The sequence below is a fragment of the Scyliorhinus torazame genome, chromosome 6 (assembly GCF_047496885.1).
Source record: "Scyliorhinus torazame isolate Kashiwa2021f chromosome 6, sScyTor2.1, whole genome shotgun sequence".
Classification (NCBI taxonomy): domain Eukaryota; kingdom Metazoa; phylum Chordata; class Chondrichthyes; order Carcharhiniformes; family Scyliorhinidae; genus Scyliorhinus; species Scyliorhinus torazame.
Genome location: NC_092712.1, coordinates 170,258,762 through 170,283,736, shown reverse-complemented (window position 1 = coordinate 170,283,736; position 24,975 = coordinate 170,258,762). Strand labels below are relative to the sequence as shown.

At 44.7% G+C, this 24,975-nt stretch overlaps 1 protein-coding gene across 12 annotated transcripts in view; it reads left to right on the top strand.

Moving 5' to 3' along the window:
* The first annotated feature begins 5,064 nt into the window (after positions 1 to 5,064).
* ica1 (islet cell autoantigen 1) overlaps positions 5,065 to 24,975 on the top strand; it is a 316,484-nt gene continuing 296,573 nt past the window's right edge. For 4 of the 12 annotated variants that reach the window (XM_072509105.1, XM_072509100.1, XM_072509097.1 and 1 more), the window contains exon 1: positions 5,065 to 5,166. The gene's annotated coding sequence lies outside the window, so the exon portion shown is untranslated. Of the gene's footprint in view, positions 5,167 to 5,233; positions 5,366 to 5,408; positions 5,693 to 24,975 lie in introns of those variants that run through there. The other 8 variants (XM_072509101.1, XM_072509104.1, XM_072509106.1 and 5 more) reach the window with 8 other exon arrangements.

Below are 24,975 nucleotides of genomic sequence, written 5' to 3'. Positions count from 1 at the left end.
CTCATGTATATGTCTCACTACGTGCTGGAGGCGACTAACATGCTCCTGCGGGGTGGTAGGCCAGATGATTATGTCTTGACATAGACGCGAACAGCTTCAATACCTTCCATCATTTGTTCCATAATCCTATGGAACCTTTCTGATGCAGAGATGATGCCAAACGGCATCCTGTTGTAACAATATATGCCAAATGGGGTGTTAAATGTGCAGAGTTTCCTGCTGGATTCATCGAGCTGGATTTGCGAGAATCCTTTTGAGGCGTCGAGTTTGGTAAAGAGCTTGGCGCGAGCCATCTCACATGTGAGCTCTTCGCGCTTGGGAATTGGATAGTGCTCTCTCATAATATTGCGATTGAGATCCTTGGGATCAATGCAAAGTCTCAATTCACCGGAAGGCTTTTTTACACATACCATGGAACTGACCCAGTCGGTCGATTCCGTGACTTTGGAAATCGCTCCTTGGTCCTGGAGGTCCTGCAACTGCTGCTTGAGGCGATCCTTAAGGGGTGCTGGGATCCTGCGAGGTGCGTGCACCACAGGCATGGCATTCGGTTTTAATAAAATCCTGTAGGTGTACGGGAGCATGCCCATGCCCTCGAAGACGTTGTGGTACTGGTTGATAATGGCGTCGAGCTGCGCCCTAAAGTCAGTGTCCTTAAAGGCAGACGCGTCAGCTGGAGAGAGAGAGTGAACTCTCTGAACTAGGTTCAACAGCTTGCATGCCTGCGCACCAAGGAGGGAGGCTTTCGAGAAGCCCATGATTTCAAAGGGAAGGATGGCTTTGCGCGACCTGTGCATCACTTCAAGTTGGCGTGAGCCGCTGGCAGCAATGGCATTGCCATTATAATCTAATAGCTGGCAGGCTGATGGCAGAATGGCTGGTTTGACACAAAGGCTTTGGAGGTCAGACCGCGCAATGAGATTGGCGGATGCACCAGTGTCCAGGCGAAATCGTATTTGGGACCGGTTGACTGTAAGGGTGGCACACCACTCATCGTCCGGATCGATGCTGTATACCGGTAGAGGCTGGATTCTTTGCTTCGGGGACACCCTGTTTTTTGTAACGATACCGACTCGAAAAGGCGCCTTCGGGTCCTCGGTGTCAATATTGGCTAGCAGGTCCGAATCGGGCTCGGTGACCGTGGGTTGAATGGCCCGGACATTCCGGCGAAGTTGGCTGGAGCGACGAGAGTTGGCAGGCTGAGCTGATCTGCATAAAGCAGCATAGTGGCCAAGGTTGCCACATTGCAGGCATTGTCGGGATTTGGCGGGACATTGCCGCTTTAAATGGGCGGAGCCACAGTTGCCGCACGTTGTAGCGTCAGTACACTCGCTGCGCCACCGCGCATGCGCGGTGCGGTCGTACGTGGTGCGCGCCTGCGCAGTATGTTCGTCGAGGTCGCCGTCCCGTGGTCCTACGCGCACAAGCGTGGGAGTCCGCGAAAAACGCACAAATTGGCCGCCCTCATCCAGGCTGAGGCCCTGGAGTTGCTCGATTGCTTGGACCCGTTCTGCCTCGTGGGGACCTTGCCGTGCCGTTTCAGCCACTTGGATGTGGGAATACCGACTAGTGGCGTGTTCATGTAGCACGCAGGTCTCAGTGGCAATCGCTAGGGTGAGCTGCTTTACCTTAAGGAGCTGCTGGCATAGGGGTTCCGACTGAACACCGAAAACAATCTGGTCACGTATCATGGAGTCGGAGGTGGACCCGTAATTACAGGACTGCGCAAGGATGTGGAGGTGGGTGAGAAAGGACTGGAAAGATTCATCCTTACCCTGCAAATGCTGTTGGAATACATAGCATTCGAAACTTTCATTCACCTTGATGTCGCAGTGACTGTCAAACTTAAGGAGGACCGTCTTGAATTTTGATTTATCTTCACCATCAGCAAAGGTGAGAGGATTGAAAATGTGGATGGCATGATCCCCGGCTGTGGATAGGAAGAGAGCGATCTTCCTGGTGTCTGAGGCAGCTTCCCGGTCTGTGGCTTCAAGGTAGAGCTGGAAGCGTTGTTTGAATATTTTCCAGTTGGCCCCTAGGTTACCGGTGATGCGGAGCGGCGGTGGTGGGCGGACGCTGTCCATTTTGCAGGATGGTTGTATGCTGGTGGAAGGCAGATCACTTGCAGGTAGGTCTAAGAAGTTCTAACATCCCTCAACTACTGGTACCATGATGTGTTGGGTGTTCTGGATCTGTGGAACACATACAGGCCACCAACACTTATAGTACAACACTATTTTATTAAGCTAGAAACTGTTGAACATACTTTCACTGTGGGTTAACACGATGTTAGATTAAACTAAAGACGTATGCCTGTCCTAACCAGTCTATGCACTCAGCACATGGTGAAGATCTATGCTGTAAGCTGTAAGCTCTGTCCTTCTGAGAGGCTGCATCCCGAATGAGCGGGAAAACTGATGCCCTCTGTCTTTATAGTGAGTGTGCTCTAACTGGCGATTGGCTGCGGTGTTGTGTGTGTTGATTGGTCTTGCTGTGTGTCTATCAGTGTGTGTGTATCTGCACCATGATATACTGGTGTATGTTATGACACTAATTAATGAACAGTGCTCCTTACACATAATTCCATTGAAGATTCAGCATTTGTTCTGAAGGTCAATTTATCAGATAAAAGTACTGTAGCTGGTCAATAGTAGTAATATATACAATAAGAAATGAATGGGGGTGACCACACACCGTGTTGACAAGGTCTGCAAATAAAATTGTTTGAGTTTAGCTAATTTACTATAATTTTCCCCTACAGTAGAGGTGAGTCAAACTCCAGCCACTTTTGGCATAATTGATCTTCCAATCAAAAAAGCCACCTCCTTACAGGAAGTTTTTTGTCGTAACTGTAAATTGATTACAATCAAGAAATGAGCATGTCAAAATACTGCCTCCTTCAAAAAGTGCTGCGGCAATTGACCTCACATCGGCGAGGTTTACAACTGCATTTGTTGTAAAATATGAACCAGGTTAAGTGAACCACCAGGACTGTGCAGGTAAGTATAGTCCCCTGGGGGAGAGGAATATGCCCAGGCAGTATCTTGTCACTGCCCCCTGGCAAATGGTAGGGTACAGTACCAGGGAGACAGACTGAGGATCACTATTGGGGGGTGGGGGAGTGTCCCCTTGTGCGTGTCGTGGGGGGGGGGGGGATCTCTCTTGTGCATGTTAGGGAGGGTTCCCCTTATCTGTGGGTGGGGAGTTACCCTTGTGCTTGTGGGTTTTTTCTCCCTTTTCTGTGGTGGGGGGACCTTGTGCCAATGTCAGTATATCTTTTCTTAGGTAAGGGAACCAAAACTGTTCCAGGTGTCGTCTAACTAGTGCCTTTAGCAAGTCTTCCCTATTTTTATGAAATAAAGGCCAGCATTGCATTTGCCTTCCCTGTTACCTGTTGAACTTTTATGCTAGCTTTTTGTGATTTATGCCCGAGAATCCCTAAATCTCTCTGTGCTGCCACTTTCTGTAGTCTTTATCCACTTAAATAATATTCAGCTCCTTTATTCTTCCTACCAATGTGCATAACGTCACAATTTCCTCCCATTATATTCTATCTGGCAAGTTTTTGCCCACTTACCCACTGTCAATATCTCTCTGTAGACTTTGTCATCCTATTTCCCTTCTCACCTATTTTTGTGTCTTTCGCAAACTTGGCAAACATGCATTCACATTTCTCATTCAAGTCACTAATATATATTGTAAATAATCTTAGCCTCAGCATTGATTGCTGTGGCACTCCAGTAGTTACAGGTGGCCATCTTGAAAATGCCCCTTTATCCCAACTCCCTGTTTTTTATTTGTAAGCCAAACCTCTATCCATGCTAATGTCCGAGCCCCAACACCATGGGCCCGTATCTTATTAATTAGCCTTTCGTGCAGTACCTTATCAAATGCTTTTTTCAAATCCAAAGTATATTGCATCTACTGGTTCAACTTTATCTATCCTGCTTGTTACCACCTCAAAGAATTGTAATACATTTGCCAGGCATGATTTTCAAAGCTGCCAATAAAACTGCACAATTTCTTCTGATTTGTTATTTGGGGCAATTCTGTTGCTTTCGTTCACCAACTTTATGCAGATTAAAATGACATTCATAGCACAACAAAAATAGAAAACATATAGAATTCCCAAAACGCTATTTAAATACACCCTGTCATAGTATCTGCCACCCCTTGGAAACATATTCATTAGACCATTCCCCTGCAGTGGTCTAAGGCTTCAATTTTACTAATTTTCTTGAGCTTACTGAGTTCAGATAGGCCTTCCCTCTGGATGTTTTTTGCGGAATTCTTCTGTCCATGACCATTCAGGCCTTGCACATGTGAGGCCTCAAGACGGTGCCTGCCCAACAGTGCCTTCTTCACTCAAGTCACTCAGATTGAAACCCTGTACATTCCTTGCTCTCTCTTCTGTTTTCTTTTCTGGTAGCACAGCCACTCTCACCTTCTCTTTCCCTCTTCTGCAAATGAAGCCCATATCCTCCTACCAGAGCAAATGTATCAATGATGCTTTTTATAAAGCATTCACTTTAACCTCCGGGAAATCTCTAATGGGACGCAGTACTTGTTTCCAAAGTGCTCTGAGCAGGAAAACACAACCAAATTCAGCAGGACACCCCCTCCCTCTAGACGTTAGTAGTTGGCTCCCTCTGTCTTGCTACCTCCCTCCCTGTTCTCTAATGTTTTCTGGAATACTTCGTCTGTGCCTTTGATTTACATTTTACCCACTCGTTTTGCTCTCTGCCCACCCATTCCTTCCTCTTTATGCCTCCTCACTGCTTTCCCTCCTTATTGCGAGGTCCTTTTTGTGTGTGTGTGTGTGGGGGGCGGGGGGGGGGTGGGTGGCTGCAACTGCGCTAGTGCAAGCTGCTATTAGCTGTGAATTTTAAAAAAATAATCTTTCATCGAACTAGCACCATCATAATCGGGGTCACCATGCATATGTATATATTACATTTGGAGAGGCTCGTGTGAGACAGCATTGGTTGCAGTGGAACATGACCAGCTGAGTGACAGCTTGCTGGAATGCTACGTGTTCTCCGGGCATTGTTGATGCGCGCGTGCGTCAGAGACACACCTGAGCGGCGCATTCAGCGCCTTGAGTGTGCAGCTGCTGCTCCTCCCTGTCCGTGCAGCCCCACTCAACACAGGTAGCAGTCACATCAGGTAGGTGGCGACCATCCCTCCCAACCAATTGAAATATTGTTGCTAGGGGGGGAAGACTGTCAATGCATTATTTAAAGCACAGGGCAGAAAGGCAAATAGGGATTGAGGATTATTTTTCATGTTGGCGACTGAGAAAGCATTAGCAGGGAGAAGCTAAAGGAGTGTTCAGAATTGGTTTAATTCCGGCTCCAGTTTACAGGTTTTGTTTGTTTTGTCCTCTCTTGTTGTTTTTTCTCTCTCTCTGTTTTCTGATGTAAACTGTGCGGCCGCTGGTCTTCCATATGAAAAGGTGGCCTCGAAGGGGAAGGGCTGAGTTGTATGGCAGCCGGCTGTGTATCTGTAGGACGTGATGTTTTCCAATAGCAGGTTATTCGTCAAGATGGCAGAAGCTGGCAGCCTTTTCTGTGCGATCGCTGGCATTTACTGAATATTCCCCAGCAATTTAGGGGAGTATTTGGTCAGATGTTGAAACACTGACCAGGATGTATTGTGGCTCACGTGAGAACGTGTCATATGTGACTGGACAGTAAGTTTAATTGCTGCCTTTGAATAAAGGTCTTTATTTAAAATTTCTGGGTACTTTTTTGGAAAGAAAATAGCGGTGTATATTTGTAAACAAAAGTGTCAAAGCTTTTTGGGGAAGATTATCTTTTTTGAATGTATTTTGAACAAAAAGGAACTAAAGCGATTTCTGGAAATGTAAAGCAACCCCAATTGTCGCCTCTGCATTGGAAAGATATAAAATTATTGATTTGTTTTATTTTTTTAAAGTTGTACATGCCTTCATTTTCAGAGTTGACTATTGTACAACATAACAGATGTATATCTGACCCGTGTAATACACTACAAACTGATTATGTAGCTGTCTGCTCGAATTGAAAATCAGCTTCTTGGTTTTAGTTGCAGTCTGTGTATGTTAATTTTAATTGGTTAGCATTTAGAATATATAATCCAACTCCTAATTTGACACATGCATGCACTACCTATCTCCTTTTTACATAAATTCTGACAACACCAACATTATCATAGAAGTTTACAGCATGGAAACGGGCCCTTTGGCCCAACCAGTCCATGCCGCGATGAGAGAATTGTAATTAAAACGTAATAAGTTTAATAGCTTTCATTATAAATAAGGACAAAATAATTAATAATTAAAATATAACAAAATAAGGACAGATACAATGGGACAGAATAATATCTGTGTGCCTTGGTTCAATTATACTCCAGTCTCCAACCCCACTTTAGCTGAAAACTGCACTAAGATTTTGACTTCCAACATGCAATTCATACAAGATGGATTTTATGACGATATGAGATCAACTCCTATTTTATTAAAGGTTTTGTGGGTGCTCCAGACTTCCTGTCTGCAAGTCTTATTTCCTGTGGCAATAATCTTTTAGTTGTGCTTTCATGTCAATGTAAAATTCTATAAGATCATCAATAATTCATTTTGACCCTTTGACAAAGGCTCATCTGGACTCGAAACGTTAGCTCTTTTCTCTCCCTACAGATGCTACCAGACCTGCTGAGATTTTCCAGCATTTTCTCTTTTGATTTCAGATTCCAGCATCCGCAGTAATTTGCTTGAATCAATAATTTATTCCTATATAAGTAATTGCCTGTCCCAGATGCTCCTGGCCTTCCAACACTTTGCAGCTGACATTGTCACCCAGTTGGGACTGGCATATTGTCCACCCCTGAAGAATATTCAAGCAAAATCACTTCCTACTCCCAACTTCTCCCTGCTTTTAATAAATTAAATATCTTTTTTTAAATGGACCTTGCTGTTACCTCTGCCAATCATGCCTGGCTTTTCCTTTACTGTGCTAGTCCTTGAATTTTATTGAATTGCTCACAACTCTTTTTAAATGTTGTGTAGTCAATAACTGCACTCTTAATTCTGACTTCATGACAGCGACAATTATAATTGCTCCACCATTGATTGCTGTGTCTTCAGCCTAGACCCTAAGGTCTGGAATTCCCTGCAAACCCCTTCACCTCTCTCTCTTTCCTCCTTTTAAAACTTAGCTTAAAATCTACCTCTTTGATTAGGTTTTTGGCCACCTCCTAATGTGGCTGAGTATTAACTATTGTTTTAAAATGCTCTTGTGAAGGACCTTGGGATAACTTATATTAAAGTCCCCATATAAATACAAGTAGTTGTTGTTATCAGAGTTTCTATTTCCTAAATATGCTTTCCGGGTGTACGGTACACTCTGGTCCCCACAACAAGTGCATCTTTTCACTGTGGCTTTTCCCAGCAGTGATCTCCTCTATGTTCTTCATCTCGGCAGGTCGCACAGTGGTTAGCACTGCTACCTCATAGTGCCAGGGACATGGATTTGATTCTAGCCTTGGGTGGATTGTCTATGTGGAGTTTGTACGTTCTCCCTGTGTCTGCATGGGTTCCCTCTGGATGCTCCAGTTTCCTCCCACAATCCAAAGATGTGCAGGTTGGGTGGATTGGCCACTCTAAATTGCTCCTTAGTTTCTAAAGATGTGTGGGTTAGATGAATTGGCCATGATCAATGCATGGGGCTACAGGGATAGGGTGGGAAAGTGGGCGAGGGCCTAATGGCCTCCTTCTGTACATTTGAGGGATTCTATGGATTCCATGGACATTTGATGTTGTTTCTATACATTCACTAGTGGTTATTAATTTATTAATTCACTGGTGCCAATTTTTGTGTTAACTTATTATTTGTTGTGTCTGCTGGTACATTCATTGATTAATGATTGTTGCTATTAGTTTACAGATTTTCTTTTTCTCTAACTCAATGGTCTATTAATTTACAAATTTTCTTGTGTGATTTACTGGTGGCTGATTCTCCATAAATTCATCGATGTCCACTACTTCTTTATTGATGTGTTAGTTTTCCTGTTGCTTCATTATTTTGTTCATTAATATGAAGCTGTACATTGCTCCATTAATTTACTGAGTTTTCTTTTCCATTGTTTCATTATTTCATTCATTCAATTCTGTTTGTTGCTGTGTTAATTTATTGATTTGTGCATTTACTCACTCTGAATTTCTTAATTCATGGATGCCTACCGCTTTATTATACCATCTATAGTATGTCCATTCATTAAGTTGCTGCATCTGTCGTTTGAATTATTGATTCAGTCACAGCTGGTGCTGTATTGATTTATTATGTTTGCTTATTTAGCTTTGTTGCAGCATTCATCAATAACCTTCTATTGCTGTGAATGATTGTTCATGTATGATGCTTCTATGGGTTGAGTTTTCCTGCTGCAAATGCCTCGTGTGGGGGAAATAAAAAGTAACATTTTAGTTATAATTTAAGTTCCCTCTTTTATTCTGCTAATTTTTAATCTCCTATGTTATTACAGTGCCAGTTTCTGTTGTTATTCTGCTGTTCAATGTTTTAGGATCATTGATCAACACATTCTTTGATAACATGGAGATAAATCTTTTCTGAACCATACAATGTGGATTTTCCCCAAGAGCAAAATTGTTGTATCTGTAAAACCTCAGATACTTTCGATTTGTTAGCTTGCTCAAAAGGTTTACCTAGCCTAGGTGTCTTTGACACGAGGAGAGCAAACCACAAACACAAATCCAAGTTCAACAATATTTATTGAACACAATTAACCCGTAAATTACCCACAAAATATATTCTAGAGGTACCCAAGATTAGTTTATACTATCCGCAAAGATGACTTGGTAGGGCTATGGATTCGATCACTGTGCTCCTCTTGTCCGTCTTCGCGAAGGGGGTTCTCACTGGCCTTTCCTCCCTGTCCTCCCCTTCCTAGCCTGCCAGCCTGCTCTGGTCAAAGTCACCTCCCTCGTCAGTCTTCACTCCCGATGTGCCTTGGGTGCCTGTTTTTAACTTCCTCCCTTCATGCTCTTTTGCCATTTCCTCTGGATTTCTGTCAATAATGTATCAGGAAGGGGGTCTCGGCACCCAATGATCCTGTTGATGACCCCAGGTGTCCCATCTCCGGTGGTGTGGGCTGCACATAACCTGTTCCCATATAAGGTAACAGCAGAAACCCTGGGTGACAGAAAGTCTGACCCAATCTAGGCTACTGGCAATGGACCTGTGCATAGTAAGGGATGACATTGGTGCAACGGAGGATAAGGTTGAATCCATTTGGGTGGAAATCAGGAATGGTAAGGCGAAAAAGTCACTGATGGGAGTAGTCTATAGGCCACCAAATAGTAACATTATGGTGGGGCAGGCAATAAACAAAAAAATAACTGATGCATGTAGAAATGGTACAGCAGTTATCATGGGGGATTTTAATCTACATGTCGATTGGTTTAACCAGGTAGGTCAAGGCAGCCTTGAGGAGGAGTTTATAGAATGTATCCGCAATAGTTTCCTAGATCTGGCCTTGTGTAATGAGACAGGATTGATTAATGATCTCATAGTCAGGGATCCTCTCGGAAGGAGCGATCACAATATGGTGGAATTTAAAATACAGATGGAGGGTGAGAAGGTAAAATCAAACACTAATGTTTTGTGCTTAAACAAAGGAGGTTACAATGGGATGAGAGAAGAACTAGCTAAGGTATACTGGGAGTAAAGACTATATGGTGAAACAGTTGAGGAACAGTGGAGAACCTTCCAAGCAATTTTTCACAGTGCTCAGCAAAGGTTTATAGCAACAAAAAGGAAGGACGGTAGAAAGAGAGAAAATCAACCGAGGCTATCTAAGGAAATAAGGGAGGGTATCAAATTGAAGGAAAAAGCATACAAAGTGGCAAAGATAGTGGGAGACTAGAGGACTGGGAAATCTTTAGGGGGCAACAGAAAGCTACTAAAAAAGCTATAAAGAAGAGTAAGATAGATTGAGAGTAAACTTGCTCAAAATATAAAAACAGATAGTAAAAGTTTCTACAAATATATAAAACAAAAAAGAATGGCTAAGGTAAATATTGGTCCTTTGGAGGATGAGAAGGGAGATTTAATAATGGGAGATGAGAAAATGGCTGAGGAACTGAACAGGTTTTTTGGGCCGGTCTTCACAGTGGAAGACACACAACATGCCAGTGACTGATAGAAATGAGGCTATGACAGGTGAGGACCTTGAGATGATTGTTATCACTAAGGAGGTAGTGATGGGCAAGCTAATGGGGCTAAAGGTAGACTAGTCTCCTGGCCCTGATGGAATGCATCCAGAGTGCTAAAGGTGATGGTTAGGGAAATTGCAAATGCACTAGTGATAATTTACCAAAATTCACTAGACTCTGGGGTGGTCTCGGCGGATTGGAAATTAGCAAACGTGACACCACTGTTTAAAAAAGGAGGTAGGCAGAAAGCAGGTAATTATAGGCCAGTTAGCTTAACTTCGGTAGCAGGGAAGATGCTGGAATTTATCATCAAGGAAGAATTAGCGAGGCATCTGGATGGAAATTGTCCCATTGGGCAGACACGGCATGGGTTCATAAAGGGCAGGTCGTGCCTAACTAATTTAGTGGAATTTTTTTAGGACATTACCAGTGCGGTAGATAATGGGGAGCCAATGGATGTGGTATATCTGGATTTCCAGAAAGCCTTTGACAAGGTGCCACACAAAAGATTGCTTCATAAGATAAAGATGCATGGCATTAAGGGTAAAGTAGTAGCATGGATAGAGGATTGGTTAATTAATAGAAAGCAAAGAGTGGGGATTAATGGGTGTTTCTCGTGTTGGCAATCAATAGCTAGTGGTGTCCCTCAGGGATCAGTGTTGGGCCCACAATTCTTCACAATTTACATAGATGATTTGGAGTTGGGGACCAAGTGCAATGTGTCCAAGTTTGCAGACGACACTAAGATGAGTGGTAAAGCAAAAAGTGCAGAGCATACTGGAAGTCTGCAGAGGGATTTGGATACGTTAAGTGAATGGGCTAGGGTCTGGCAGATGGAATACAAAGTTGACAAATGTGAGGTTATCCATTTTGGTAGGAATAACAGCAAAAGGGATTATTATTTAAATGACAAAATATTAAAACATGCTGCTGTGCAAAGAGACCTGGGTGTGCTAGTGCATGAGTTGCAAAAAGTTGGTTTACAGGTGATTAAGAAGGCAAATGGAATTTTGTCCTTCATTGCTCGAGGGATGGAGTTTAAGACTAGGGAGGTTATGCTGTAATTGTATAAGGTGTTAGTGAAGCCACACCTTATATTGTGTTCAGTTTTGGTCTCCTTACCTGAGAAAGGGCGTACTGGCGCTGGAGTGTGTGCAGAGGAGATTTACTAGGTTAATCCCAGATTTGAAGGGGTTGGATTACGAGGAGAGGTTGAGTAGACTGGGACTGTACTCATTGGAATTTAGAAGGATAAGGGGGGATCTTATAGAAACATATAAAATTATGAAGGGAATAGACAGGATAGATGCGGGCAGGTTGTTTCCACTGGCGGGTGAAAGCAGAACTAGGGGGCATAGCCTCAAAATAAGGGGAAGTAGATTTAGGACTGTGTTTAGGAGGAACTTCTTCACCCAAAGGGTTGTTAATCTATGGAATTCCTTGCCCAGTCAAGCAGTTGGGGCTCCTTCATTAAATGTTTTTAAGATAAAGATAGATAGTTTTTTGAAGAATAAAGGGATTAATGGTTATGGTGTTAGGGCCGGAAAGTGGAGCGGAGTCCACAAAAGATCAGCCATGATCTCATTGAAGGCGGAGCAGGCTCGAGGGGCCAGATGGCCTACTACTGCTCCTAGTTCTTATGTTCTTGACTTCTTATATCAATAGCGTGTGATAATCTTCTACGGGTGATTGACAGGGCAGATCCAGGCATGTTCTGGCAGCTTGCCTGCTGGTTGTCATGATGTGGAGATGTCGGCTTTGGACTCTGGTGAATCCTGAGGAAGGAGCTGTGCTCCGACAGCTAGTGATTCGAAACAAACCTGTTGGACTTTAACCTGGTGTTGTGAGACTTATTACTGTGCCTGCTGGTTGTGTACTCTAACTTGTCCAGTTCGAATTTCTGTGGGGCTGTGTGCTGGAGTGTCTGTGGCTTCTTTTAAACCATCCAATTTTAATCGGGCCTAAAAACTAGGTCTTGCTAGGTTACCACAGAATCAGGACAATTGACTGGAGGAATGTGCTGGCCATATTGGCTGTTAGTCCTGCAAGGACACATTATCCAGTTTCATAGACTTTACAGTGCAGAAGGAGGCCATTTGATCCATCGAGTCTGCACTGGCCCTTGGAAAGAGCACCCTACCCAAGCCCACCCTCCCCGCAACCCAGTAACCCCACCCACCCTTTTTGAATACTAAGGGCAATTTAGCATGGCCAATCCACCTAACCTGCACATCTTTGGACTGTGGGAGGAAACTGGAGCACCCGGAGGAAACCCACGCAGACACGGGGAGGATGTGCAGACTCCGCACAGACAGTGAACCAAGCCGGGAATCGAACCTGGGACCCTGGAGCTGTCAAGCAACTGTGTAAACCACTATGCTACCGTGCTGCCCGATTATAGTGATCCAGTAAACCGTCGCTGGACAATGAGAGTATGATACTCTGGAAAGATTTCCAAGTGTGATAGTGAGTGGGAACTGCTGCAAGCTTTCTGGCGCTCAGCCCTGCGAGGCCGGAGCGCTATACAACGTTAATTGGTCCACTTAACGAGACCCCATGGGCTTCTCATCACAAATTAATGCCCGCCAGCTGATTCGTTGGGACCATGCTCGCCAGCTTCCCCCCCCCCCCCCCCCCCCCCCCCCTCCTCCTCCCCATGTTAACAAGGTCAAGCAGTATTTAAACAGCACTTGCACAACCAACCCCACTCAGCTCACAGCCATGGCACCGAGAAGACCGGCCCCAAGATTCAGGTTGCAGACCTGGGGAGGCTCCTCATTGCAGTGGAGCAAAGCGAGGCAGGCTAAACCGGTGAAAAACTCCCCAGAGCCCAAAAGGTGACTTGGGTTAATGGACTTCTCCATTGTCAGAGTCTCGCCCGTCAAGATTTTGTGGCAGGCTAGGTGGAACAATCCAGCTCTGACATTGGATAGTGGTGGGGAACTCGTCGGCAGAAACTTCTTGAAAAACTCACCATAAATGTTTCCAGGGAATCATACCCATAACCCTCAGGCAAAAACTCAAGACACTGAGGGTGCGTTCCAACGGCCAAGCTACTCACTGTCACGCAGTGTGGCTGTTGAAAACCAGGAGACCCAGCTCCCGGGATCTATCCAGCTCTCAACGCCTCGCGAGATTCAACAACATCTCCTGAGATGTTGTGATGTGAATCCCACCCACGATAGCAAATCTGCACATCAGAGCGAGACAGCTAGCCTCACTCTAATGTGCAGATTTCCGAGGTACCTGAGGCTTGGCGATTCAACTCTTTTGCCTCAGAGACCTTGGGCGAGTGGCATTCAGCACTATGGAACGGCACTTGGTCTCCCAGTTGGGTACCACCTGGGTTCCAGGTGGCTGATATTGCCAATGTGCCCAGGTGGCATTGCCAGCTGGCATGGGGACTGCCAGGTTGGCGGTGTCAAGGTGACCATTTATGCGTGTGCGCAATCGGGCTCGATTGCTTGTCGTGGGCGCGGGGCCCCTCCCATAGAATCACAGGATGCTTCAGTGCAGAAGAGGCCCTTTGGCCCATCCAGTCTGCACTGACGCATGAAAGGCCCTGACCTGCCCACCTAATTCCACTTGCCAGCACTTGGTCCATAGCCTTGAATGTTACGACGTGCCAAGCACTCATCCAGATACTTTTTAAAGGATGTGAGGTAACTTGTCTCTACCACCCTTCCAGGCAGTGCATTCCAGACACAACTCTCTGGGTAAAAATATTTTTCCCCTAAATCTCCCACCCCTCACTTTGAACTTGTGTCCTCTCGTAACTGACCCTTCAACTAAGAAGAACAGCTGCTCCCGATACACCCTGTCCATGTCCCTCATAATCTTGTACACCTCAATCAGGTCACCCCTCAGTCTTCTCTGCTCCAGAGAAAACAACCAAAGCTTCTCCAACCTCTCTTTTTATAACTTAAATGTTCCATCCCAGGCAGCATCCTGGTGAAACGCCTCTGCACCCGCTGCAGTGCAATCACATCCTTCCTATAATGTGGCGACCAGAATTGCGCACAGTACCCCAGCTGTGGCCTCACCAAAGTTCTATACAGCTCCATCATGACCTCCCAAGATTTCTTGCTTTGTAATCTATGCACCGATTGATAAAAGCTAATGTGCCAGATGCTTTTTTTTTCTTCACCCTATAGAGACAAACGCGTCAAGCTCCCTTTGTTCTTCGGAATTTCCCAGTATCAGAACTTTCATGCTATACTTCCTTGTCAAATTACTCCTTCCAAAGTACATCACCTCACACTTTTCAGGGTTAAATTCCATCTGCCACTTATCTGCCCATTTGACCATCCAGTCTATATCTTCCTGGAACCCAAGATGCTCAACCTCACTGTTAACCACCCGGCCAATCTTTGTGTCATCCACAGGCTTACTGATCCTACCCCCCACATAGTCATCTCTGTTATTTATATAAATGACGAACAATAGGGGGCCCACCATGGATACCTCTGGTGCGCCATTCGTCACTGGCTTCCAGACACAAAATCAGCCGTCTGTCATCACCCTCTGTCTCCTACCGCTAAGCCAATTATGAATCCACCTTATCAAATCATCCTGTATTCCATGTGCATTTGTCTCCTTTATATATCTCCCATGTGGGACTTTGTCACGGGCAGCATGGTAGCATTGTGGATAGCACAATTGCTTCACAGCTCCAGGGCACCATGTTAGATTCCGGCTTGGGTCACTGTCTGTGCGGAGTCTGCACATCCTCCTCGTGTGTGCATGGGTTTCCTCCGGGTGCCCCGGTTTCCTCCCACAGTCCAAAGATGTGCAGGTTAGGTGGATTGGCCAAGATAAATTGCCCTTCGTGTCCAAAATTGCCCTTAGTGTTGGGTGGGGTTACTGGGTTATGGGGATGGTGTGGACCTTGGGTAGGGTGCTCTTTCCAAGGGCCGGTGCAGACTCTATGAGCCGAATGGCCTCCTTCTGCACTGTAAATTCTGTGAAAAGGCTTTGCTGAAATCCATGTCAACTAATCAACTGCAATATCCTCATCTACACACCTGGTCACATGCTCAAAAAATTCAATAAAATTGGTTACATATAACCTCCCTCTGACAAAGCCATGCTGACTATCCCTGATCAAACCTTGCCTCTCCAAGTGGAGATAGATTCTCTTCTTGAGAATCTTCTCCAGTATAGTTTCCTAACCACTGACATGAAACTCACTGGTCTGTAGTTCCCTGGCTTTTTTTCTACAACCGTTCTTAAAAAGTGGGACCATGTTAGCTGTTCTCCAGTCCTCTGGCACCTCCCCCGAGGTGCGTTCGGGCTGTGATGGAGGTCGGGGATTGTTTCAGGGCCCTCGGAGATCGGAGATCTATCGTTACAATGTGGAGTACCAGCGAGCAGACCCTAACTATACAAAGGGGCTACATGCGGCCTCAGCCGTGCGATCCCAGTTCAGGCCCATTATTCAGCGTGAGCCGCGTTGAATAACCACTGTTTCTCGGCACTGCGAGTGCCGAAAACAAGCGGATAAACTTGCTAGGGGACTTTGTTCCCTTTTGGGAGAATCGCTCTCCTGAATTAGGAAATACCACTCCAGTTTGTTGAAGAAAAGATAAAGTAACAGTACACTTATCAATTAACTAAAAGAGAAAAGGTATACTTAACAAGAATTCAGATGAGTTCAAATGGATGGCTAATTCCGAAGAAACAGAAGTCTACTTTGACCTTTTTCACCGACAGGAATTCTGCCTCTACATTGGAAGGAAGCTGCACTTTCCGGGATCCACACCAACAGGAATTCTGCCTTTGTTCCTGGTCCCAGGGCTACACTATCCATTCTCAAGCCAACAGGAATTGTACCTTTTGTCCCTGAGAAATTGCACTACAACTGATTTCCCTTCTCTTGGTGTACACAAATAAGATGGTTCCCAAAACCATCTTTTATCTAGTTCTGGCATCACACCATCTTGATCCAAAGTTATTGTTAACAGCAATTTGATCGGTATGGTTGTAAGGGTTAATTTTATTGGATTTATTCATCTCTGCTTACTTCAACACAAGACAATTAATTCTTTCAACATGTATTCTTTATCGTAACACAGCACAAATGTCTTATTCACTAGGTCCAGGGCTAGACTTGGTCAAGGACAGCTTGTTTCGATAGAGGTCTTGGCAAAATAATGCAATTGCATCCCAGACTCTTTCACAACATGTTTAAAATACAGTTCGGAATGTTAGTAGAAAAATGAAAAAATATATAATCTGACTCTCATTAACTACTGATGAATTACTTTACAATTCTCGTGGTTAGTATATTAAAATGTTGCATAATTTGGCAGCAGGTGTTTAAATCGCAAAATGGCTTCTTTTATATAAGGTGTTAGTACAAAATGACTGTGACCCTGCTAGCCTTGCAGAATACAGTCTCTTAAAAATGATCAATTTAAGCAGGCAAACTAAATCCTACTAAAATAAAATCTAAAACCCAGGCCTGCTTACAGTGGTTATTTGGGGGGTGGAGATTGGTGGTGATGATTTATGGGGGCAAAAATTTTACGAAACAACTGAGCAAGTCCCAGAGAACAGAGGAGGCCTTTTAATCAGTCTGCCTCGGCACTCGGCCACCCCTGTGGACAACTCTGATCCGCTTCTGGGGGTGATAACCCAACTCAATCCCACACCTGCCCCCCCCCCCCCCCCCACAACCCCCAAAAGGGAAAATTGGTTTTGATGGGGTGCTTTCTATAGAAGGAGGTCTGTCGAGTCGGACTACTTCTACCTCCACCTTTAGTAGAGAAAATCTGGGCCATTATATTGTGCCACAGGGCCACTGTTAATGTAACATACTGAATTATGTTAGAGAAACTACAGAATGTAAAAGAAAATTAATCCAGCAAAAATACAAATAAATACAATAAGCTGTCAACATAATTCTATATACTGGTGACTAGGAATACTATGATAAAATCATACACTCACACACCAATACAAGAATAAGTTACTGAACGATGAAGTCAAAAGTCAAGGATCGGGAATAAGAGGGCGCAGAATGAATGTCATTAATAAAAGAAGCAAAAGTGATATAAAGAGTAACTTTTCCACATGGCAGGTAGTTGGAGTCTGGAATCCACTTTGGAGGCAGGTTCAATTGAAGCATTCATAAGGGAATTAGACTGTTATCTGAAAAGGAAGAATGTTCAGAGTTATGGAAGAAGGCAGGGAAGTGGAACTAGGTGAATTGTCCAAATGGAGAGCCAATGCAGACATAATGGCTGTCTCCTGCACTGTGACCATTCTGTGATCATAAATCAAGAGGTATCGAGATCAGAGATTTGACTAAATCATGGAGAACTAGGAGGCAATTTTGTTCAGGACTAGTATTGAGAGGGGTGGTGAAGACCAGAACTGAACAGAAGTCATGAAGTTTATCCCAAGAAAGGTCTTAAACATGAAAAAGGCCTTTGCAACCACAAGGCCAACTGCAAAGCTGCCCAAAGGGAAAGCAACAGTTCCAGCTGCTACAGTGGGAACTGACTGTAGAACTATGATTGGAGGACATGAAGGCACGGAAAAGACAGCTGCTCCTCCAATCACAAATTCTGTCTCTCTAGGTTGATGTGTTATGGTTGTGTTTGAAGCAATTGCCTGCTCCATAGTTGTTTCTCATGAACATACATCATCTTGAACGTGTTGGAAAAGTTGAACGAATGCATGAAGATAGCAGGTTTTCAATTGTACATTAGCACTTTGTTGGAGGCTGTAACTGGAGCCAGAAGGAGAAAAAAAAAACTTTCCCAAGGAAAGCACTCTACCTTGGCATTGATGACTATCCAATTGATTGGAAGTGATTAGCATACCACATCAGGGAGATAGAAAAAGTGGAAGAGGGAGAATCAGAGTTTGATGGGACCAAAAGCAAAGAACGCCCCAACAGAAGAGTGAGAGACCAACTGAGAAAGACACACGCATGTGCGCACAGAAATCACAGAAAAATACAGTGCAGAAAAAGCCGTTCGGCCCATCGAGTCTGTATCGCCGCATGAAAGGCACCTCATCTGCCATTTCTAATCCCATTTGCCAGCACTTGCATTCCATACCCGCACATGGACCAAACCAATAGTTGAAGAGATCCACACACAGGAGTGAAGGAGACATAAAAAGAAATTGAGAAAACAGAATGACCAGGAGAGAGATGTACAAATGGAGAGAGTGAGAAGTAAGGAAAGATAAAGGAGAACTACACCAGGCTAGGACAAGAACTCTGTGTAGAACAAAACATTCTGTAAAGCTGGATCCCTTCATTAATAGATTCTTCGGGAAACAAAGTTATTATTTAAAAATATTAGTGTTGTGCTTGAAAGAATACTAAACCGGGATACAATGGCAGAGTGAGCTTATTTTATTTGGATTTGCAGCTTCCTGTCTCCCCTCACCAGAGTGTCAGTGAACTATTCAGTCACACAAGTAAACTTAATATTTTGTTCATATATCATTCAAACTTTAACTACAAATAAGGGTTGTGCTTTAAAGTTCACACTACGAATGAAACTTTTTCATACATTGGATTGGAAATTAGAAATATAAAAATGTTGATGTGAAATTTTTAAAAATCTGTTTGTCCGTTCACAAAATTACTTAAATAAACAAAACAGACTTTAACGTGCACGGGGAATGGATGATGTCAGTTACCTCAGAGGTCCACATTTTCAACCAATCAAAGCTCCTGCGGTGTTGAGGCTCTTGAGATCTTGCAGGAGGTGCAGGAATCTAGTAAGTAGGGTTGAGGGAATTGTTGTGAATCACTGGGATGCTGAGACCGGAGTGATGGCAGGCTGCAGATAGCAATTACCCACGGGTTTGACCATTTTTATCTGTTGTGTGGGAGTGGAAGTGGCAGCGAACAAATTTTAGTGCCATTTTACTGTTTTCATCTATGCAAGTTAATTGTAGGGATGTTGTGCAAGGCTGAAGGTTTGCCTAGGAAGAGTATCTAAATACTCATGCACTGGCCCTGAACACAACATTCAAAGTTCTGAAGAATCAGACCAACCTTGAGGCTAGACGCAAGAGGGAAACTTGTCGAGCAATAATATGGAGAAGCGTAGGGACAGACTTGTAGTCTGTCCCTCCCTGTGCGTGAGGAAGGATGGATTAGGAGAAGTAAGAAGCTTTCCACATCCCCAAGATAATTATGTGCAGCCCTAGAGTAGATCTGTGGGGAAACTTGAGTATTCTATTGATTCCCAATGTGATGCATAAAAATAAGCCGGAAAATTCAGAATTTAAAATGTGTAACCAATGAAGACGTCTATTAAGTGAACAACAATTGAATATTCTATCTGCATCTATTCTTCTTGCACAATTTGTTTCTACTGTTTTAAATTAATATATTATTGCCCGAATTACACATTTAACATGATTTACAGCTGGCACTGAGATTTGGGATCCAGAAGCAAACTATTAAAATTTGCAGATGACACCAAATGAAGGCTAATGAGGCAAACTAACATAACAAATATAAGAAAAGATTAATCCAAAAGCGAGTTCTGATGAAAGGTTCTCAAGCTGAAATAGTAACATTGTTTCTCTCGACAGATGCTGCCTGATCTTCTGAGTATTTCTAGTACTTTTTGTTTATGTTGTACAAGAAAACATTGACAGACTTGTAGAATAGGTTTGTAAATGACAAATTTCACTATGGATAGGTGCGAGATGGTTCATTTTGTTAGATGGAATAAAGAGGCCAGCTATATCTTGGAAAATAGGAGTCTAATGGGGTGGAGGTGCAAAGTGATGTGGGGTAAAAATTCTTAAATTATTAAATGTAGCAGCATGGATTAATAAGCCAAGTGCAAGTAAAATATGGGTTCATTTTGGGAGAAATAGACTTCAAAAGCAGAAAAGTTATTTTATTTTAAATTCGAACAGAACCTTGTTGGACCACACTTAACGTACTCGATGCAGTCTGACCTCCATGAGACATTGAGGCACTGGAGAAAGTGCAAAAAGGATGATACCAAAACTGAGACTGTACAATTATGATGGAAGATTGAGCAGGCTAATGCTCCTTTCTAGATCTTTTCATTGAGAAGTGATCTGACAGATGCTTTTTGAATTATGAGGGGGTTCAAATAGGATCAATATAGAGAAGATGTTTCCACTATTTGGGAAGTCTAAAACTAGAGCCATCAATATATACCAATAAATTCAATGAGAAAGTTCTTTAATCAGCAAATGGTGACAATGTGAGTTTTATTATCACATAATGGTTGAGGCAAATACCGAAAGAAAAACTGGATAAATACATGAGGGTATAGAAATAAACAGTTACGTTAGTAAAGGTAGGAGGAGACTAGTTTGATGCAGGAAGATCAACATAGACTTGTTGGGGCGGCTGACCTTTTTCTGTGCTATCTAATTCTGTATAAGTTATCTCCAACTTAATACTTTTACAATAACTAACTTATAGATTAAAAAGCATGAAAAACAATTTAAATTCAGACAGTAACTCTTAATAAAATTAAACTAAACAAGTGCAAGACATTCATGCAATGGAATCAGTAATGTTCGTAGAATAATCTCTACATTTGTTTACTAACAGTAATTATGCCCCCCTCAGTTCTTGTACCATCCTTCTTTTGCACTTCCTCCAGTGTTAGGAAACAAAGGTAGTATTTATATTTGTATTGATAAACACTAGAAATCAAGTAAAGTTATAAGCATGTTTAATTTAATATTTCTGTGCCTGGATGGGTAAAACCTATAGTTAAATTCATGTTGGACAAATGTGTTAGTATGTGTGGCAAACCACTGTTGCACCTCTATTAGGTGATGTATGGTAGGACCTGTACTATAGGTTCGTTAATCGTCCCTTCCTGCTGGCTCCGCCCAGTAGGCAGAGTATAAATGTGTGTCCTCCATGCTGCAGTCATTTTGCCAGCTGCTGTGGGAGGCCACACATCTTCGAGCAATAAAGCCTCAGTTGTACCCAACTCGAGTCTTTGTGCAATTGATCATGCATCAATTTATTGCTCTAAGATTTTCAAAAGGTGGACCTCCATATGAAACCGGATCGCCTGCAGCTGGACCCGCATTCAAGCGACGCCAAAAAGGACTTTCAACACTGGCTAGCTTGCTTCGAGGCGTACATCAACTCTGCGTCCACCCCTGTCTTGGAGGCTGAAAAGATACAGATCTTTTACTCAAGGTTGAGCTCCAGCATCTTTCCACTAATCCAGGACGTGCCGATCTACACCGAAGCCATGACGCTTCTCAAGGAGAATTACGCTCAGAAGACGAACACGCTCTTCGCCAGGCACATTGTGGTATTATAGATATTACGGTACCTGATAGGCTAAAGCACCATTGGTGGAAACTGTATGCTTTCTATTGGTTAGAATGTATGATAGCTCCGACCTGCTAGGTGGGGTATACGAACCCGTGCCACCCCTGCAGCCTTCATTCTGTACCTGAGCTGCTGGGGGAAACATCTAGCTTATTAAAGCCTTCAGTTGGACTACAACCTCGCTTTAGTGGTCATTGATCGTGCATCACAAGTACTCTCCATTCGCTCTCAACTCCCTGGTGAGTCCATAGAGAACTCCGTCGAGAAAGAGGCCCAAGCTATCGTTGAAGCTGCGCGGCATTGGAGGCATTACCTGGCCGGCAGGAGATTCACTCTCCTCATTGACCAACGGTCGGTAGTCTTCATGTTCAATAGCACACAGCGGGGCAAGATCAAGAATGATAAAATCTGGTGGAGGATCAAGCTCTCCACCTACAATTACAAGATTTTGTATCGCCCCTGTAAGCTCAATGAGCCCCCAGACGCCCTATCCCGAGGTACATGTGCCAGCACACAAGTAGACCGACTCCGGACGCCTTTGTCACCCGGGAGTCACACGGTTGTACCATTTCATAAAGGCCCGCAATCTGCCCTACTTCGTCGAGGAAGTACGGATAATCACCAGGGACTGCCAGGTCTATGCGGAGTGTAAGCCGCCCTTCTACCGGCCGGACTGTGCGCGCCTGGTGAAGGCCTCCCGCCTCTTTGAATGCCTCAGCGTGGATTTCAAAGGGCCCCTCCCCTCCACCGACCATAACACGGATTTTCTCAGTGTGGTCAATGAGTACTCAAGATTCCCCTTTGCCATCCCATGCCCTGATATGACGTCTGCCAACGTCCTCAAAGCCCTCAACACAATCTTCGCTCTGTTCGGTTTCCCCGCCTACATCCACAGTGACAGGGGATCCTTCTTTCATGAGTGATGCGCTGCGTCAGTTCCTGCTCAGCAGGGGTATAGCCTCCAGCAGAACGACAAGCTACAACCCCCGGGGGAACGGACAGGTAGAGAGGGAGAACGGGACGGTATGGAGGGCCGGCCAACTGGCCCTACGGTCCAGGAACCTCCCGGCCTCCCGCTGGCAGGAGGTCCTCCCTGATGCACTACACTCCATTCGGTCACTACTGTGCACCGCCACTAACAACACACCCCATGAACGTCTTTTTTGCCTTCCCCAGGAAGTCCACATCCGGGGTGTCGCTCCCGACTTGGCTCGCAGCTCCAGGACCCGTCCTGCTTCGCAGGCACGTGCGACTCCACAAGGCGGACCTGTTGGTGGAAAGGGTGCAATTGCTCCTTGTAAACCTCCAGTATGCCTACGTGGTGTACCCCGACGGCCGCCAGGATACTGTCTCCCTCAGGGACCTGGCACCAGCAGGTTCCACACACACACTCACCCGGCCCGGCGCCAATCTACCCTCCCCCATCGCTCCCAGCAGCAACCCCCCTCTGGATCATCCGTCCTTTCCCTGCCCACGCCCGAGGATGAAGAGGATTTCGGCACACTCCCGGAGGCACCGGACATCAGACCACCATCGGCATCTCCGCTACCACTACGTCGCTCACAGCAGCACATCAAGGCCCCGGACCGGTTAAACCTCTAACTGGTCCACTGGACTTGAAAAGACATTTTTTTTTCTCCCTCTGTCAAGGGTTGTAAATGTAAATGTAAAAAGAAAACAATTTGTTGTACATAGTTCTCCACCACCCCCACCGGACTCCATTTTAATGGGGTGAATGTGGTAAATCACTGTTGCACCTCTATTAGGTGATGTATGGTAGGACCTGTCCTACAGGTTTGTTAGTAGCCCCTGCCTACTGGCTCCACCCAGTAGGTGGAGTATAAATATGTGTGTCGTCCTTGCTACAGCCATTTTTCCAGCTGCTGTGGGAGGCTACACATCTTAGAGCAATAAAGCCTCAGTTGTACCCAACTCGAGTCTTTGTGCAATTGATCGTGCATCAGTATGTGGGGTTGGTTAAGTTTCAACTGTGTTTCTATTGTACTTAGGGCTACGGTGTGAAGAATAAATAAAACTCATAAGCATGTGGGTGTTGCTTAGCAACTGCGGCCTTGTAAGGTAGAGAAACTTTTAAGCTTTAGTCTGCTAATTTGATTGCAGTTGGAGGTAAGTTATAAGAGAGAAGGCAGTTCTCACAGCTCTAATAGAAGCAGTTGGTTTAGAAAGCTAGAGAGGGAACATTTCAGCTTTTCTGGAAGAAAAACAACACTATGGAGTAATGGTTTTAAAAAGATGCTGAAACAGGCTGGTTAAGGAAACTAGAGAAATGAAGAGAAGTGTCTAAAAACTCTGGAGTTAAGTGAACAGAGTGCAAGGTATGGTTCAGAAGAATTCAGGGAAGATTAAACTAAGTGTTCTGAGTTAAGGAGACATTTGCAGTAACCAGATTTAAAGTGGGACAGCAGCCTCTAGGGTAAATCGAATGTCTGATACCATTTTAATACAGTCTGGGAATCAAAAGTCAAATCAATTGTGAGCAGTTTGCACAGCACTCGAGACCAAGAAATCCTAAAGGGGTTGGTGTTTTTGTGAGGGCCCCAAAGAGTCCAACACGAGTTTGTGAGTCAAACAAACTTAACTTTATTTACAATAATATTTGCAGACCCAGTAGTTCACTACTGGTTCTCTCTCTAAGCCGATTCCTAACTGGCCGATTCTATTTATACAACAGAAAAGATTAATGATTGCCCTGCCCCCTTATTGAGGGAACTCTTACTCCCCCAAGATCGATGGAGTAACTAGCCTGTGGATCAAGTCTATGTCAGGTGTATTAGGCTGCACCCACTTTTTAGTTTTTAAACCAATCTTTTCTTGAAGTTTGATTTGCACTTCAGCCCCATGCTCATGATCTATGGGTACCTGGTGTGGAGAGGGGCGAGAAAGGAGGAGGACCGCTTCATGCACCTGCGTCTGGGCCTGGCAAAACTCACCATTATCAGGTCAAGGCAGCGAGCGACTGAGGGGTTTGTGCGGCCAGACTATCTGCCCCTCTTCCGCGGGGTCTTACTTCCTTGCCCGTGGCCAACCTCCACCCCAGTGACTTCCCTTTCTTCTCGTCTGCCGACCACATCCAGGGCCTTCTGTTCTGCCATGGTGAGGGGCCGCAGATCTGGCCTTCCCGCTCCCGGCGGCTGTGGGTAGCCTTCTCCAGGGGGGTAGAACAGAAAACGACAGTGATAGACCGTCCGATGCATTCAGCCCAGGGATGGGTAGCTGGTGGCCTCTGACCAGGGCATCCAGCCATGGAGGCCGGTATAGGTGTGGGCATGTGGTGCAGGGTCGCTCTCCTAGTCGGGTGGGGTGGGTCACGGGTGTGTGGGACGGGGGGGTTGGTGCCAGATGCACAGTACTGCCTATTCACCCAGGCAGCCCTGAGGATGTTGTACAGTTTCTTGTTGCACTGCAGGCCGGTCCGGATGGTGTTGCTCGT